The 19,882-nt window shown below is 42.8% G+C and overlaps 1 protein-coding gene across 2 annotated transcripts in view; it reads left to right on the top strand.

The window, feature by feature from the left end:
* The window catches only part of LOC111861909 (ATP-binding cassette sub-family G member 1), a 148,385-nt gene that overhangs the window by 12,000 nt on the left and 116,503 nt on the right, over positions 1 to 19,882 (top strand). Inside the window, exon 1 of one of the 2 annotated variants that reach the window (XM_023846861.2) lies at positions 18,886 to 19,068. The exons of the other annotated variant lie outside the window; for it this stretch is intronic. The gene's annotated coding sequence lies outside the window, so the exon portion shown is untranslated. Of the gene's footprint in view, positions 1 to 18,885; positions 19,069 to 19,882 lie in introns of those variants that run through there. 2 annotated transcript variants of the gene reach the window in all.

Here is a 19,882-nt window from a genome sequence, read left to right on the forward strand (position 1 = left end):
GTTTGTTGATGTGGGACATCCTCTCTGACGAGAGGACGGGTCTGCCAATCATTGTCGGGTCTGAGTCCCGTAAGACTCATGACCATGTTTTACTAACTCTGATTCGGAGACTTCACCAACCTGGAGGTCCATGTTCCCGTACTTATATCCACCAGGAACAGGGTGCCTCAGTTATAACCTCATGCACTGGATTCCATTTTCGTCGCCTCCTACTACTCGCAGGACTATGGTGGAGGCATTGGAATCCCTATCCACACGTGTTTGCATTTCACTGACTCAAGATTCGCCGCCGAATTAACCGGTGAATTGATTTGCATTCGAACCAGGTGTCTCCTGCGTGCAAGTCTAGGGCGTTACCTTTGTACTACCCTGCTCGGTTTTACAATGTTAGGGAAGCTGTGGTTTGTATACGCGAATTATTTTATTTCGTAGCTTTGATGTTCAACTTTCAACGGCAGAAAATTTTTTCTTCTAATGATGGAACGAAAGCAAACGTAACATTCACATCCGAGGTGGGATCCAAACCCACAAACAAGTGAACTAAGGTCGCAAACTGTTATGTTGTGTTCACACCAGAGGTGCTGTATACATTGAGGTTCGCTGGTATGTTAACAGGAGCAACGGCTTTCACCGACGAACAAAATCTAACAGACTACCAGTTCTTTGAATCATGATCCACTCAGAAAAGAGAGGAATTACAAACGGCTGTGGCAATAACTAGCATTGTGGTCTTGGGCAGAAACTTCCAAAACCTTAATACGTAGTTAAGTTGAAGTTGTCTTGCTGAATGTTTGTCTATTCCGATTTTGTAAAATGTTTCGCTTCATTATCTGTTATTTAATGATTTGTTATATATTTAACGACCCCCCAAAGGTGTTTCCACCTTGTCGTGGTGGTGGGGCTTGCGTGACTCGGTGACCTGGAGAGCTATGCCGGCGGTAGTTTAAATACCGGAAGGGTAACCCATGCCGGAAAGGTCAAAGGGTAGAGTCCAGACTAAGAGAGATACCCTGGTCCTCCAGGACATGAGGCTAACAACCCCATTCTGTAAAAATAATTTTGTTCAGAAACCTAACAACCAGCCTCGGATCATCATGCGTGGACCCATTCCTAAGGCAGCACGCACTGCTTGTGGAGACTGGTTGTAGAGGAGGCCAAGGCTCACCCAAGGCTGTAGTCCCGAGTGGTAGGTAGATATTTATTTAACGATTAAATGACGTTGAACAGTAATGTGTTTAGTGAATTAAAGTAAATTTAAAGGCTGTGTCGTCATCTCAGTTATTAATCCGACATTTGCTTGGAGAAAATGATAACCATGAAATACCAATGAGGATAGGCTGTATTCGAACCGAAATTTGAACCAGGGACCTCCAGCATACTCTTGTTTATTAGGAAGTCTGTAGGAAGTGTCGAATCCACTATGCACTCACAATCTAGATATTACTGGAATAAAATAAAAAGACCCGTGGCTCTAGCTTTATCCAAAGTAATGTTTTTGACACAAGAGAACTGGGAAATTTTTGACTTGATTTCTTCACTAAATAACACAGCGCGAATACACAAGTCTCATGTGTTGCATGATTTCTAGGCTGCCACTGCAAGATGACGGAGCACGTGTAAATATTCTTGACCTTGCTACAGACAAAGGAATCATACCGTGTAACGCAAATCAACTTCTGCTTGCAGTTTGCTGGTTGGTAACTAATGGCTGTACAAAATTGCGTAATGAGCCATTTGTACTCCTCACATAACAAATATTTCATTATGTAAGACTAGAAGTTTTCACGGCGGTGACTATGAAGAATGCCGTCTTCTGGTATGCGGCACCGTGTAGATAGATCTTGTGTGAACCGACGTTTCGGATGAATGTATCGCCTCCATCTTCAGGGTAGAAAAATCCGCGAGGAGGAACCAGCGTCTGAAGGTGGCTGCAGAAAACCTACACGGCGCCACATCCCAGAAGATAGCATTTTTCAAATATTTCCTTGACCAAACAAGAAGAAACAAGAAATACAGTGAAGCTACGAACAGGTTTCACCTGCTTCGGAATGTGGACAAGTGACAGACTCTTGTGAACACAGTAATGGAATTTCGGGTCCTATAAAAGGCGAGGGATTCGTGTCTGGTTAAGCGACTATTAGCTTCTTCAATATTCTACTTCAGGGAGTTTGACTGGTTCGCTCTTCGGTTATTTAATGACGCTATATCAATAACAAGTTATTTGGCATCGAGTGTACGGAGAAACGAATTATTATTTGATTAGGGAAATGAAGAATAATGAAGGGAAAGGAAAGTCGAAACGGGTACTTTCAGCTTGAGAATCAGGCCCATTTATACTGTGCTATTCTCCTTCTGTCTTGATGAGTTATGCATTCTGGCCTGATCTCCAAAAAAGTAAAGTAAAGTAAAGGTATCCCTTAACAGGCCGTGGAGGCCCATAGGGTTGTGAGACGTTGAGGTTCCCACATTTTCTAGACAATCGGCTCATAGATGGCGGCAAGGTTGTCAGCCCTACGCGCCGGCCGCCCTTTACCCCCAAGAACATTCCAAGAATATGCCTGGTACTCATTTCTGTTAGAGGTTGAGTCGACCCCAGGGCCATGATGCGGCTTGAAGGATTAGGTAGATTAAAAAAAATCCAATGACCTCATCGGGATTCGATCCCGCGACCTTCCGGCTTGTAGCATAGTGACTCAACCAACTACACTACCGCTGCCTGATCCCAATCAGAATTAATTCTGAAATTTTGAAACGTGCAGACAATTGGACGGATGATCAGCAGTGTCGCGAGGACAATACAAAGACAGAGTGAGTGCGGACAGACAACCATGCCCCGAGTGGGATTCAAACCCACGATCCTAGTGCTTGAGCGGGCGAAGACATTTCGTTCCCTAGACCGCACGGCCACTGTGTCCGGCGTGCTGGGCTGTGCTCTTCGGAGAATTAAGTGCCCCTACAGCCAGTACTCCGTAAGTTCTCTCTCGTACATTACAACAGTGGAAATTCGCTAGTTGAATCATCCTATAAGCATTCTTTGTGGAATCAAAATTTAGTCATTTATGTTGGAAAAGGTCTAATTATCATGACACAGATGGTTCCATTTATGCCAATAATCAGTCCTCTGTGTTTGAAACACTGGCAGACCAGCGGGGTTCCTTCCTTGACACCTTTTTTATGTGGGCTGTAGTCCCGAGTCTCATCAGAATGAGAGGGTTTGAGTTGAAGAGAGAAGCATAACTTTCATCCTCGCCCGCAAGCGATACAAGTACATTTACAAATCTAAATTATTGTTGTATTTTAGCGTCCTGTTGCACTGATTTTCATCCATGATATGTATGTATTGGCCGTCTTGTAGTGCACTCAGTTTCATATGTCGCTTCTTACTACATGTTTCGGCAACATAGTGCCATCTTCAGGTTCGTTATTTACGCTAAGCTATTACATTGTTTTCCATCTTGTGTCTTTCATATAATTATTTAGAAAGTACATTATTCGTTACAGTTGACGAATAATGTACTTTCTAAATAATTATGTAATAGCTTAGCGTAAATAACGAACCTGAAGATGGCACTATGTTGCCGAATGAAATTGTGTGCGCTACAAGACGGCCCTTACATACATATCATGACTAAAGTATTGTAATGTGTTTGGAGTAGGTACTTCCATGGTAACGCAATAATAGTGGGCTGTTGCGTAGGAATTGCAGAATCGACAAACGCGTTTCCCCAGTGATGGAAGATTCGTTGCGTAGCAACGGATTGTCGAAACAGCAGAAACGAACTGTTGAAAATGGCGCGTTCTATTCTGTCCGGAATCTGCCTAAATAAGGGGGTTGAATGCATTTGCCGAGTCAGAAAATATGGTCGCGAGTCCCTTCGGACTCGGACCCGAGAAATATTGCGCTGGTAAGGGCAAAATCATGACATAAAGATAGGAAACAGATGTTTTGAAAATGTGGCACAGGTAGATATTTGGGAACAACGATAACAGATCGAAACCTGATTCAGGAGGAAATTAAGAGGCGATTGAACTCAGGTAATGCTTGCTACCATTCAGTCCAGAACCTTTTGTCTTCTCGTCTGTTGTCCAAAAACATAAAAATTAGAATATACAAAACTATAATTTTGCCTGTGGTTCTGTATGGGTGTGAAATTTGGTCTCTGACATTAAGGGAGGAACACAGACTGAGTGAGGGTGTTTGAAAATAGGGTGTTGAGGAGAATATTTGGACCGAAGAGAGATGAAGTGACAGGAGGTTGGAGAAAACTGCATAGTGAGGAGCTTCATAACTTGTACTCTTCTCCAAGTACAATTAGAATGAACAAGTCAAGGTGGATGAAGTGGGCAGGTCAGGTAGCACGAATGGGGTAGACGAGGAATGCGTATAGGATACTGATGGGAAAGCCAGAAGGAAAGAGACCACAGGGAAGACCAAGGCGTAGGTGGGTGGACAATATTAGAATGTATCTTAGAGAGATAGGATGGGATGAATTGGATAGATCTAGCTCAGGATGGGGAGCAGTTGAGGGCTCTTGTGAACACGGCAATGAATCTTCAGGTTCCATAAAATGCCGGAAATTTTTGAGTAGCTGCAGAATTGGCGGCTCCTCCAGAAGGGCTCAGCTCCATGAGTAAGTAATTAAGTAAGGGCCAACAGCATATACAAAAGACAGACCCGTCCTCTCGTCATAGAGGGCGTTGCACAAAAACAAGACCGTAACTGTCAATCAGTAACAAAGATCTGGTCGCAAGCCCCAGATAGGTGCTTTATGCCAAAACAGACTGGCCGTCGGTCGTAAAATGAGACTCAGACTCAGACTCGCCGAGTCAGTCTTGAGATAGTCGCCGTTGAAGAGGGTTGAGATCTAGCATTCGCCGAGTGAAGACGAGAAGCGACTCCAGCAGAAGGATTAATTGTGACATTATAAGTGTAAAAGCGAAGGAGAACAAATATTCGCTACATCCTTGACCTATGTGAAGTTATTTGTCGCATAACACAGCCAACATGCGACATTACTATCTTTCGAGAAGTAGAGTTTACATCCCCTGTCATTCGTTTCCTATAAATTAATTGGGTAGGATCAAAAGGACATGTACGCCTGTCAAGAGGGTGGCAAACCCCAGTGAACATAGAAGCCGCGCATGATCATTTTACAGGTTGCGATCCATAAACTGAAATGAAGAGGATGGCACAGATGTTACGCACATGCTTTCCATACAGTAGGTCGTCCATACTTAATTCATTTGTAAAAATAGGGGTCACATTGACTAATTTGTTCTGCGCGTCGCAAGAAATATTCAAAGGATCACGTGTGACTTACGAGCCGCATTTGACAACGTCTTGAAGTATACGATAATGAGAGCTTTTGAGACATTAGCAGAGAAACATTTGAGTACCCACGTCTCTTCTGCGCGTTCTTTACACTAAATGCATGAAATGGAGGCACAGTGGGAAGGGAATATCTGTTCGTCCATCTGTCTACTTGTTACAATTCTGCAGCTATTCAGTGGATTGCTGTTAAATTTTATTTGAAAGAATCTATTCTAAGAGTAAGGTAAAGTTGCCCCTATGCTTAATTAAGCACCACGCCATGAAGAAAAGATGATGAGTGAAGGTAAAGCTCCAACTCGGCATTTGATGGAGGTGAGTGGCCAGCCTGACGCCCCGGCCTCTGTACTTCATTGCATCCACTGAAGAAGAGGCTGGGTGGGTCCTAGAGCCGGTCTGGACTATGTGGGATAAAGAAAAATATTTTGCCTATGCCAAGAATCGAATTGCGATTCTTCAATCATCCAGCCGACATCGAGCCTCTGTATCGACTGAACCCGTCGTGCGAATTTACCTTTGGTTCATATTCGTCCGGTACACCTCCTGCTTTACTCGACACTCAAATTGAACTTAATATTGTCTGTCGTCTCGAAAATACTTTCCACTTGTAACTGGAATCAGACCTACTAACCCAGCCCAGTGATTATTTGGTTACTATATGTACCACCCGCTTTAACATATTGAAATTCAGCATTCTACCCACAGAATGTATTTGTGTGTCGTATGGTTCTCACTGTAACCGCTCATTATACTCGTAATTACGTGCATTATATAACTATATGATTTTTTTCCTTGGCACTACAGCCCCAGTGGGCCTAGGCCTACCTCCATGAACTTCTCCGTTCACTTCGGTTTTTCTAAATCTTAGACGTACGGTAGGACTCCTTGGGCGGGTGATCAGCTCGTCGCAAGGCCTCTACCTGTACATAAACATCCATGCCCTGAGTGGGATTCTAACCCACGATCCCGGCTTCCGAGCGAGCGAAGACAGGGCATGCCTTAGACCGCTCGGCTACCGTGACCGGCATAAATATATGATTAAGACAACTAAATTGTACGCTGGTAATGGCTGAGACATCAAGCTACAAGTCTGAAGATCGAGGGTTCGATTCCGATGAGCTCATTGGAATTTTTCAGTTGACCTAACCCTTCCAGCAGCACTATGGCCCTGTGTCGACTCAGCCTTTAACAGAAATGAGTACCAGAAATCATCCTAGGGGATAAAGCGGGACCGGCCGGCGCGTAAGGCTGACAGCCTTACCATCATCAGTGAGGCGATTGTCTAGAAAAGGTGTGAGCTTCGACGTCTCACAACGCTATGGGCCTTCACGGCCTGTTACAGGGCCTGTTACCTTTTTTTTTTTAACTAAGATGAAGTCTGTGCATGAGAGATAGTCACGTTCTTACATTCAGAGAGCTACATAGGCTCGTTCTTGCTGTGTGGACAGAATGCAGCCACCTGCAACTTTTTCTAGAAAAATTAGGTGTTCTGGCACGATGCAGAGCTTTGATGACATATCTGACATCTATGGCAAGCAATAAACCAAAAGTAGGTTGGCCCCATACCCGCCTTAAGCTGACTGTACATTACGGAGCTCTCCGAAGTCCTACAACATGTTTGGACGCTTTACAAGGGGCATCATCAGCTGATAAGAACAATGTGTATTAGAACTTCTTATTACATTTTTACAGTGCGTCAGATTATCTACATAAAATGCCTCGTCGCTTGCAGCTGTATTATCAGAGTTATTAATGTAATTGCACGGATTGACTTCCTGTTTTCATTAGATTTAATGGCTTAATAACACTGATGAAAGTGATCAACATCCAGCAGCTGTGACGGAACCAATCTGTGCGAAGTCACAAGTGCAATCTATCACCCGTTACTGCCATAATCTTTGACGGAAAGATAATTATCGCAATTAACAGAGTAATTCCAGACATGCGTCATGAAGTGAGGAAAGAAACTGAATTTCGTTCTATGTCTTTCGCATCGCCTTTTCAGTTAATACTGAGCATACGTAAATTTGACGTACATGGTGATTCTAAATTATTGTCGGTGTTTCCGTGGCATATAATTCTCAATCCTGAAAAAATATAACTGCTTATGTAATATGAAAGTTTAAGCGGCCTCCGTAGTCTAGGGGTAACGTTCCCACTTCATGGCTCAAGGTACGCGGGTTCAAATCCGGCGGAGGTCGTGGAATTTTTAAGGGCGGAAAAATTCAGGGAACAAGTCCTCCGGCACGTAAAAGATCCTCATGTCTCTAGGAGACCTCTAAGCAAAATTAAGTAAAAAGTTTCCCGCCCAAGTAGTTTCCAGTGCCTCCGGTAGATGGGGAAGCATCGGGTACCGCAGCCAGCCTCGCTGGCTGAACGGAGCTGATAGCGAGAACCAGTACCGGCAGAGTATGGAGATTGGTAGAATATCAAAGGAGGACGTACAATAGACTATTAGTCGCGGTGCATGGGGAAACCCACCCCTTCCAATAACAATAATAATAATATGAAAGTTTTGTTACATCTAGAATCAATTCTGCAGAATGCTAAATCTTTCGTGGCATGTAAGATATCCAAGCGGCATGCAGTTTCCCTCCAAGTGTTCTCCAGCATTTGCGTTGTAACTGTTTCGATTGCAGCAACAATTCTCAGCTTCAGTTCATCGAAGGAGGTCACAGTGATCTTGTAAACAATGTCCTTAACGTATCACCACAGGAAGAAATCAAGCGGCATAATATCGGATGAGCGCGGAGGCCATGGAATTGGTCTATCACGCCCAACTCAGCGTCCGGGAAACAGCATGTCAAGAGATTCTCGGAAAATGTGAGCCCAATGTGGGAGGTTCCAAGAAAGGCGCGCATGTTCAATGTGTTTAGGCTTTTGCAGCATTGATTCTCTAGGTAATAAAACTTCTTGAGTTATAATTTCATATTCCATAAGCGGTTTTATTTTGTTTCCCCCCTTTGAAAATTATAGGCCACGGAAACCTCGACAGTAATTAAGAATCACATTGCATTTCTCTTCACTGCCATGTCATTTGGTTTCCAGTCTTGTAACAACATAATTATGTGTGCCTGAGCCTGTAAAGTTGATTTGTAATTATCCTGTATTTAGTACACCATCGACGCAGTGTGGTTATAACTTTTGAGTGTCCTCTTGTGATTATGTCAAGAAATTAACATTGCATCATCATTTTAAAATGCAGTGAAGATCGAAGATCCACGTAACTCATCTCGCATGTTTTCATAAGAAGTCATACTTTTCGTTTTTTCATGTTTCCTTCATCTCCAACCAGTTCAGCAAACATGCGACACACATAACAAGTTTAGTAAACATGCGACGGACATAACATTTTCGAAGCTCAAAACAATAATTTTCTTTGCATATTAAAGGGTGAAGTTTTGAAATTTCGTTCTCATCAAACCGTTTCATAGACGCATAGCATAACGTGCAGATTTTGTTTCTCGTAAGCCGATGTTTTCCCTAGAGTGGGTGGGAAAACACGGAAGAGTATGAGGGAGTACACGTCATTGATGATGTCATTCGGAGAGGCCATAGACTGTAACATGTGTCGAGGCCATAGACTGTAACATGTGTCGAGGGTCATTCGGAGAGGCCATAGACTGTAACATGTGTCGAGGCCATAGACTGTAACATGTGTCGAGGCCAGGAGCTGATCTATCGATATCCGGGGAAAGCGAACTATCAGTACTGATGAAACAGTCTCAAGCGCATTAGTCACGGAAAGACGCGGTGCGAGAACGGCCTAAGATCCAACCGTAATCATTTCATTCTGATGGTGTAGGGAAACTTGTGAACCGTTGGAGCAAAAACGGCGGAAAGCAGGGCAATCGGCAGAAAAATAAAATGCATCTAACTACTGTGTTATTTATTACCTTATAAAATGTATAATAAAACAGTTTTAATTTTTTTTGCCTACTGTACGCTCGTGCCAAGTCGGGTGTGGCAGTCCTATGTAAGTTATGTAGCCATCAACACAATTATGATGTTCCACTCTGAACATGATGTTCAAAGGAAACTCATCTGGCATGGAAGTAATTCATAACAGCTTGAATCACATGTTAACTTGCGCAATAGCGGAGCCTGAGAAGAAGCAATCCACAATGGGGTGATGCACAAACATGACATTTAAAGGACTGCCAAGTAAATATCTTTTCCCATACTAATGTTGTAACAGAACAATAAAATTTCTGCTTCCCGCACTCGTAAATGTCGGCATTGCGTTATATGTTAGATTTATTTCACATGGTCGTTACGTCAGTCACATAATATTTCTTTACCTGTCACTGTGTAGGCTAGCAGTTGACTGGCGCGGCCATCTGATCTCAGGGCAGTGGGACCTTCATCGTGGCTTAAAAACGTGCGTTTTATTAAACTATGTCTGTCTCTCTTTCTATGGCTCTACAGCCATTTTGACTTTGATCGCGTTTTCACTTTCTTAATCCTATGCACAGTCGGCAGGACTCTTTGGATGGAGGATCAGCCCGCCGCAGGGCCGCTATTTGCACACAGAATAAACGCACAAAGATCCAAGCCTCGAGTGGGATTCGAACCCACGACTGGTATTCGGCTCTGTGGGTGTATGACATGCATTGTGTATTAAGTAGAACTGATTTACATGGCAGGCCGACGAATTGATGAGGTTGGACCACGTGAGCACAAGCGCACAATTAATATGGTTCACCACTACTACTACTACTACTACTACTACTACTACTAATACTACTACTATTACTACTACTACTACTACTACTGCTGCTGCTGCTGCTGTGTAGATGTGGATATGAAATTAGAATTACTGGTATCGTATGTATTCCTATTGTATATACACAAGTTTTGGACAGTACTAATCTCCTGCTCTCCTCTGATACGACACGAGTCACGTAAAAAACGACACGTCCAGCATTTCTTCGGTTAGATTCTAACAGGTTCTGACGATGCTGTGTGATAGTCGGGATTAATGGGTTTTTAGACTTCGTCCTTCGTCCTTCGTCCTTCGTCCGGTATGGCGCTGAACATTAAAGAACATAGCGTTTCGGAAACATGATAAGTTTCTGTCCTCAGGTGAGGGAGAAGGAGGCACTTATTCTGTTGGATCCTTTAGAATGAGCTAATCCCAATCACTTGACAACAGATCCAGTTTCCGAAAAGTTGAGTTCTTCAGTGTTCTTTAGAATACCAGACGAAGAACGAAATCCAAAAATCCATTAATCCAAATTCTTCTATTGTTGTGTGTTGTCGCGGGAAAGTATTTATCGATCCGCTGTCTAGTAACGACGGAGAGAATATACTAACAGACGTACAGACAACGCGTTGATCTCATAAGCCTACGTCTTTCAGAATAATAAAAGTAGGCTAAATCAAATAGAAATTTACTGGATAGCAACAATATAAAGGGCCAGAAATCAGTAATTCCTTTCAATCTGTTCACTGAAACTGGGAGATAATTCGAATCTGGAACGTTTGCGCACTGTTCACACATCCCGACATACAAAAATTTCGACGAAATATGAACGAACCATAAAATATGACCCAATGCTGTAATTTGTACTTCAGACAATGAACAAAAACATAGACGCAATTTCTCACGCTGGACTCAGTGAATATGATCAATTGGACTTATGGTAGGGTCATAGTTCTTTCGTAACAGAAATGGGGGAAGTTTCTTTGTTTTATCTTGGCCGCGCCACAGCTCGAGCGGTTAGTCGCTGGCTTCCCACCGCAGCGGCCCGGGTACGATCCCGGGTCTGGTAAAGTGGGATTTGTGGTGGACAAAGTGGCGCTGGGGCAGGTTTTCTCCGAGTACTTCGGTTTCCCCTGCCAATCTTCATTCCACCAAATTCTCCATCATAATCACCCAATACAATAGGCTACAATAGGCCAATCAGTGGCCGCCGTGCCGAGTGGACCCAGTTGTTCTCTGTTGCTTATAAACAGCTGCCTGTAATTCAGCTCCATGAATTAACAGAAAATACAGACAGCCCTCATAATACTCTGTACAATACAAAGTTTGCTTAAGTGCACTATATAATACAGAATTGTATTCCCCTAATTTATTCCAGCCGTCTTACAGTGCATACACTCATTGTATTCCTTTGTCATATTTTTGCTGTTCTCTTCTACGGGGCGCGGTCGGGATTTCAATGACGTCTCTTCCGCCTCAGGTTCAGTGAAGTCTTTCATGTTATAGAGCAAAATTGTTTTCCATGGTTCCCAGCAATATTTTCAGTTCAATCACCTCCCTGCACAATGAAATATCAAATAAAGGAAAACTGACTAATCATTGATTTATTTCCGTTTGTACTATATATGAAGATATATATACTCTATATGAAGATTCATGAAGCAGTATAACAACATTCTGTATGACACTCAGATACGATGAAACTGTACCACCTCCACCACATTAGGATAATCATGTGTCATCATAATACATATTTCCTTCGATACATCCCTATTAGGATATACTCGTACAGTGGAATCTCGGATCTCGAACTTCGAACCCAATTCGTTCCAGGAGACGGTTCGACTTTCTAGTTAAATTTCCCCATTTGAAATAATGTAAATTGAATTAATCCGTTCCAGTCTCCAAGAATTTACCCCAAATAAAACATTAATTGGCTATTTCTAAAGATCGTATTGGTAAATAATGATAAAACAAGTACATTTAATTTCAATAATTGAATGGTTTTATTTACAATAGTACAAACAAAAAATACTGCATATTAATCAATCAATAATAATAGTAGGAGGGCCGGTCACGGTAGCCGAGCGGTCTAAGGCTCGCTTGGAAACCGGGATCGTGGGTTCCAATCCCACTCAGGGCATGGATGTTTAGTTTGTGTGTGTGCGTTTTTCTGTGTTTGTGTACAGGTAGAGGCCTTGCGACGAGCTGATCACCCGCCCAAGGAGTCCTACCGAATGTGTAAGATCTAGAAAAACCGAAGTGAACGGAGATGTTCATGGAGGTAGGCCTAGGCCCACTGGGGCTGTAGTGCCAAGGGAAAAAATAGTGGGAGGGATATTACTCTTCACTGGAAGGTGATTTGGCCCTCTTTCATCTGGAATCCACTAGTTGAGAGTTATAGTTCATTGACATTACGACAACTTGATTTTTCTTTGGAGACAAACCTGTCTAATATCATTTGTTTTGTCTCTTATTTTTTAATTTTTCTGAAATGTTGCATTACATTGTCATTGAACAGGTTGATACTCCTGTTCATAACTGAGATATTGGGGTGCCATTATGAATGGGTATTACTAAAGATAATATAAAAATAACCCAAAGAAATAAATAAAACGCTTAAAACAGACTGAATTTGGGAAGTTCTCACTGAACAAGTCACGGGAGTACTGATCGACCAACTGCGCGTGTCACCAAGCAGAGAGAGAAGGCGACCACGTGATTCTTTGTTCGAACATCAAACCGTTCTAAGTTCGACGATCCACTGTATATGTATGTGTTCTCTGCTATAGAATGAAACCTCGAAAGCCAGTTAACATATGCTTTTGTTGTTATAGGACAGTTCAGTCATGCTGTATTCTACTCTCAAATGTATGCGAAAGAAATACCAAATAGCACTTGCTTAACCATTTCTCGCCGGTCACGGTAGCCGAGCGGTCTAAGGCATGTACTGTCTTCGCTCGCTTGGAAACCGGGATCGTGGGTTCGAATCCCACTCAGGGCATGGGTGTTTAGTTTGTGTGTGTGTGTGCGTTTTTCTGTGTTTGTGTACAGGTAGAGGCCTTGCGACGAGCTGATCACCCGCCCAAGGAGTCCTACCGAATGTGTAAGATTTAGAAAAACCCAAGTGAACAGAGAAGTTCATGGAGGTAGGCCTAGGCCCACTGCGGCTGTAGTGCCAAGGAAAAAAAAAATTCTCTCTCTCTCTATGGCTCTACAGCCCTTTGGAGCTTGGCTGTTTTTTCACTTATTAATCCTATACACAGTCGTTAGGACTCCGTGGACGAGGGAGCAGCCCGTCACAGCGCCGGTACCTACACACACAGAACAACAAAAAAGCAGAATAAACGCACACAGACATCCTTGTCTCGAGTGGGATTCGAACCCACGATCACAGTGTTCGAGCGGGCGAAGACGGTTCATGCCTTAGACCAGTGTTTCTTAATCACCGGACCGCAGTCTGAAAAAGGTTGAGTACCACTGCCTTAGACCGCGTGGACCCTGTGATCGGCGCTAATCATTCAACCATAGTAATATATAACCCGAATGTTATTGTAGATGCAAACAAGAATAAAGATTGAGAAATTTGTCATCTGGAATATAACGTCATGTAGTCCGGTGAAAGTCAACCGACGTTTCGGAAGAACATCTCATCTAACCTCAGGGTCGAAGAGTAAGTCAAACAAGAAACCAGTAGAGCTCCGATTGTTGCTTGTTTCATGTTGGTTTCATTCATGACTTACTCTTAAGCCCAGAAGAAGGAGGCGATATGTTCTTCCGAAACATCGGTGTACTTTCACCGAACTACACGGGGTCATATCACAAAAGATAGAGCTCTTCACAGCACCGCTGTGAGAACCTCAAATCTAACATAGGATAAAAGAAATATTAAAGCAGGCCATGAAGGCCCATAAGTTTGTGAGACGTTGAGGCACCCACATTATCTAGACAATCGGCTCAAAGATGGCGGTAAGGTTGTCAGCCTTACGCGCCGGCCGCGTTTTACTCCTCATGAAAATTATTTAATTAATTCCTGGTACTCATTTCTGTTAGAGTCTGAGTCGACCCCAGTGCCATTGTGCGGCTGGAAGGATTAGGTCAATTGAAAAAAATCCAATGACCTTATCGGGACTCTAACCCACGATCTTCCGGCCTGTAGCATAGCACCTCAACCAACTACGCTACCGGGTGCCCCCCCCCCGCCCTCAACATAGGATAAAGATTATCTGAATTAATTACAAAAGAGTACGTTGAAATTAGAAAGTATAATGTTTAGGTGTTGCTTTCCATACTCAAGTCCATGCACTGAATGCTTAAATACGCAACATTACGAAACATATAGCGAGTGACACTGGATGCTGGAGAGAAATGCAAACCTTGAACATTCCCAATACGAAATAAACACTGGCCGTTTCAACGGTTATACAGGTTTCCGTGAAATGACCTTCTGTTTACTTGTTTTTTCTTGTTCTGCTTTATTGGTTCCTGTAAGTCGCGACAAGACAGAACAACAAACGAAACTATGACTAAGAAATAAGAGTCAAACTATTCTGTGACCAAAGAGTCACGTTGTAATGGTCGTAATGGTGACAATACGTAGGAAATAAACGTTACGTCACTAGTTCTTATCTCGCCACGCGTGTGCTGCCCTATGTCTGGTTATAGGAAGCCGCAGTATCGGTAAATGAGTCACGAATAGTCACGCGGATATCAACGACTCCATGAATTACTAAAGTACAAGTAAAAACTAGTATTCCAAGGTTCTTGATTTAAAATATCTTGGTTTAAGTGATGCTTGTGTATTGATGGTGGAGCTGTGTGTTAAAGAGATATCTAGGTCCGTGTTTAGTTTCTGCAGGAAAATGTGCTCACCCAAAATCAAAACACACTAATAACGATGGTGCAAATATGTGACAAAACAGTGACCGTGTAAAGGTTTTACGCTTGTACAGCGAAATATTGGCTAACTAAATAGACCTATTTAACCGACACACTCACACACCGACCACCGGACGGGCAACGAAAGGAATTAGGCCTCTTGTAATATTATGTTTTAGGACCACGTGATGCAAATATTATAGACCTGATGCTTTGTTCTAATACAGTAAATCTGTAATAACTGGAAATCACTGGTTCAGGCCCTCAACGGAATACGTAAACACTTTTTTTAGAAAAGCCCAGCTGGTTAATGAAACTCTAAGGCAGCCGAGTGGACATTAGACCGAGATCAGGTTCACATTTCTCCTTGGCACTACAGCCCCAGTGGGCCTAGGCCTACCTCCATGAACTTCTCCGTTCACTTCGGTTTTTCTAGATCTTACACATACGGTAGGACTCCTTGGGCGGGTGATCAGCTCGTCGTAAGGCCTCTACACAGAAAAACGCACACACACAAACTAAACATCCATGCCCTGAGTGGGATTCGAACCCACGATCCCGGTTTCCAAGCGAGCGAAGACAGTACATGCCTTAGACTGTTGGGCTACCGTGACCGGCTTCAGGTTCACATACTCACAGTCAGTTTCTCATAACCCGTACTGCGTACTAGCCTCCAAACTGTTAACGGTCCTATTAGTATCTTAAAATATATCTATCTAGGGCTCTACGGTATTTTGTTAGACCTTGGCCGTGTTTTCAGTTTCTTAATCCTATACATAGTCAGTAGTGATCCTTTGACAGGGGATCAATCAATCGCAAGGCCGCTACCTACACACAGAACGACACAAACAGAATGCAGGCTCACAGACAACCATTCCTCAAGTGGGATTCGAACCCACGATACCAGCTTTCGAGCTAATGAAGGCAGTTCATGTCTTAGACCGCGGGGCCACTGTGATCGGCTTCCAAAATATATAGCCTTATGGTTAAACAGTAGGTCTATGGAAGGAAGGAATGTGACCTAATTAGAGATATTATGCATGAATTTGTCTCGAGACTGAAGAAAACGAGGAAAAACATGTCAATATAGCTGGTGTTCTGGATGAGTTTCGAAAGGGGCACATCTGAACAAAAATCAGAAGTGTTACCAACTTGGATCAAGTTGCTTGATCTGTAGTTGACGGTGTTAATAATAATGCCAAAATTCCGTTTCCAAATATTTCAACTTGAAAAAATAAACTGGCCGAATAAAAAGTTGAGAGAATAATCTCGACTTGACATTCATAGGAAAATCAGTGCGCATTATGCAAGTCCATGAATGATTTTTCTTCTTCTTCCTCCTCTGAAAAACTGCTATTTTTGGATCAATATGAAAACTGTGAATCTTATAGACAGACGGCGGGTTTTCTTGGACGGGTGATCAGCCCGTCGCAAGGCCGCTAGGACAACACAAACACAGATATTCATCGATGCCTCGAGTGAGATTCGAACTCACGATCTCGGTATTCGAGGGGGCGAAGCCATTTCATTCCTCAGGCCTCACGGTCATTGTGATCAGAATTATTTACATTTTTCTTTCAGCTTCTCTTTTCTCTGTGATTTTCGTACACAATAATTCTGTGAAGTCTTACTTCTAGAATACTGGAATGTGTATATCACCGTAACTTTCTTTCCAATTACACGAAATGCTTTTTTCGACTCTTAGCTGTGAATTTTAATAGAAGGGGTATAAATTAGATTCCTTTTGAACTGCTCCAGAATCACTCTTTAACATCGAAATGACCTACACTTATCCCTTATACTTGAACCTGATAGAATCAGCTGTGCTACAGTTCATCCAGTTACTCGTCGGCCTCGGAAGCCCGTGTTGAATCCCAGTACAGGACTATATAGCCGTTTGCTTAGAGCACTTCCGGTCTCCACTGCCAAGTGTTCCACCAGTACTTCGCACTTATGTACCACCCGGGGCTGGTGCAGCAGGTTCATTTGAGACCACAGTAATAAATCCAGCTCCACTCCTGCACCTACGAGTATTGTACAGTATATTTTGTGGTCTGCCGATCACAGTGGCCGTACGGACTAAGGCATGAGCTGTCTTCGCCGGCCCGAACACTGGCTTCATGGGTTCGAATCCCACTCAAGGCTGTGTTTGTGTTGTCCTGTATAGGTAGCGACCTTCCGTCAGGCTGATCCCCCGCCCATGGAGTCCTACCGACTCCATATAGGATTACGAAAGTGTTGGGCCGTAGAGTCACGAATGAATGAATACTCGTATTTTGTGGTCTATTCTGGGACGCTGCCAGTGTCTCAGGCAGTACTCGTAGAGCGTAGAATGATAGGATAACTGATGATTTGTGAAAAAAAAAAAACTTGAAAGGAACGGTCTTGACTCTTACTGACATGATCCCGTCATTTTGCACGAGGGACTGAAGAAATCTACGAAGAACCTCATGACAGCCGGTGTCTCGACCAAGATTCGAACCTACCATCTCTCCATGATACTATGTAATGGCAGTCTGGCAGTGCACTCAGTTTCATATGTCGCTTCTTACTACATGTTTCGGCTACATAGTGCCATCATCAGGTTCGTTATTTACGCTAAGCTATTACACTGTTTGCCATCTTGTGTCTTTCATAAAATTATTTAGAAAGTACATTACTCGTCAACTTTAATAAAATTTGAATATACTAAAACTTGTTAAGATTATTCTTCTATATGTCTTAATTCAAACTCGAGTATAGTATGGTTCGTCCACTATGGGAGTCGTTTCTGTGTGTACTGTGTCTGTGATGTGCCCTTCCTTTTTGGCTGCGAGCGTTGTAATCATCTCTCGAATGCAAAAGCCTACAGCGTTACCACTACAGTACTGTTATTTTATCAAAATAATGTTCAACACTAAAACAAAATATCCGTTATAATTACAACGTACTCAGCTTCAATAAGAATTTTCAGAGCTACATATCACAGTTTATTGTCATCGCGGGTGATGAAGTCTGTACAGTTTTATCAAATAACTTTAACTTCAGAGATGTCACTATTACTCATTACTGTCGATGTAGCCAGTGTCCCTAGGGCCTGTATCAATTTTATATGACTGGCGTAACACACAGCCTGGATACCTCAGTCAGTACAGCGACGGGCTACGGGCTCGACAGTCGCGGTTCGATTCGCGGCAAGGGTAAGATTTTTCTCTACTCCACAGCCTTCTATCCAACGGGTGCCGTGGGTTCATTTCATGGAGGTAAGGCGACAGGTGCGCGAAGCTGACCACTCACCTCCATCTAGTGCCCACGTCAAGAATCTATACGTTCACTCCCCATTCGTTTTCATTGAGCGATGCTTAATTAATTAAACACAGGAACAGATTTACCTTAAAGTAGAATGCCGTCTTCACAAATAAATTGTTTCTCAAGCACTGCATTTTTTTCGCATCTTACAGTTGTGCTGCAGAGGGGGCACGCGGTAGCATAGTTGGTTGAGGCACTATGTTACAAGCCGGAAGGTCGCGGGTTCATATCCCGATGAGGTCATTGGATTTTTTCAATTGACCTAATCCTTCCAGCCGCACTATGGCCCTGGGGTCGACTCAACCTCTAACAGAAATGAGTACCAGGAACATTCTTGGGGGTAAAAGGCGGCCGGCGCGTAAGGCTGACAACCTTGCCGCCATTTGTGAGCCGACTGTCTAGAAAATGTGGGAACCTCAACATCTCACAACCCTATGGGCTTCCACAGCCTGTTAAAGTGATGCCTTCTTTTTTTATATATTATATACAGTTTTGCTGCAGAGCACCCCACAGGAAACAAAACTTAAACATTCATGACGCGACACCACAGAAACCCAGCTACAATAAAAGGACGGAATTTTGTGGTGTGCGTGTGTTGTCGTGTGACTGCTACTTATCAGCTGCTGTAGATAACACACGAAAGCATACACCTGCATTGTCACCATTACTTACCGGTTAGCTCCCAACAGTTTCTGACGCCCTGGGGAAAACCGTGTACTCGTATACAAGCAGTTTTGCTCTTTAAATGTGTTAACTGTCTCTTCAGGGAACAGTGAAATTTTAAACTTGTAGTCTGTGTGTGTGGGTCCCTACATAAGACTTGCTGAGCGTGTGAGAGGTTGCAGCTGGCGCACTGAGACGTACACAGGTCTGTAGGAAGCTTATTTATCCTCTCCATGTCAAGAGTTCATGTTCACATTTTGGGCTCGTTTCGCTCTAGCTCTTCAAATGAAGCTGGATTTGCAGCGTTCGGTTGTTTGCGCATGCAGAGCCCCCCGTTTGGGCAAAGATACTCTGTTTTACGAAACATGGTAATTTCTATCACCTTAATTTTCTTAAAATTTAACAACTTTAACGATTTAAATCGCTTGCCGGTATATCTGTATGTATGTTTCGAAAAGTGTTTAATTAATTAAGGTTGCGTACGAGGTACTTAAAATGGTACATAATTGATAAAATTGTACAGAGCGTTTGTTGTCTTATTCTAAAATCCTTAAAAAAGTTTGGACTCAATACACTAACTCGTTCAAAAGTTCTTATATTTGTAATTATCATTAAATTTACACGTGATCTTATGGTAGTTCGTCACATCGTATATTACACTGAATGAAAAGCATGTAAAAATGGTACCATGAATTTGTCCATGAAATACGGACAGAGAGCAAGGTGATTTCATAAGTCTGCTTTTATTTTTCAAAATATGGAAAGTAGGCTAAATATAGCTCTGGGTTAAGTGTGCTGTCTCTTCAGCCTGCAAAAAAAAAAAAGAAAAAAAAGAAAAGGCTACACTCCTTTCCGAAATGTAAATGAAACAATTGACAGTTACTTCTCAATTTTTATATTCGGTTTATTATTTACTCTTATATTTTGATGAGAATTTTCAAACAGACCTTTCCGTATTATCTAGGCCACGACATAGCTCAAGCGGTTAGTCGCTTGCTTCCCACCGCGGCGGCCCGGGT

This window comes from Cryptotermes secundus, unplaced genomic scaffold (assembly GCF_002891405.2).
Source record: "Cryptotermes secundus unplaced genomic scaffold, Csec_1.0 scaffold39, whole genome shotgun sequence".
NCBI classification, from domain to species: domain Eukaryota; kingdom Metazoa; phylum Arthropoda; class Insecta; order Blattodea; family Kalotermitidae; genus Cryptotermes; species Cryptotermes secundus.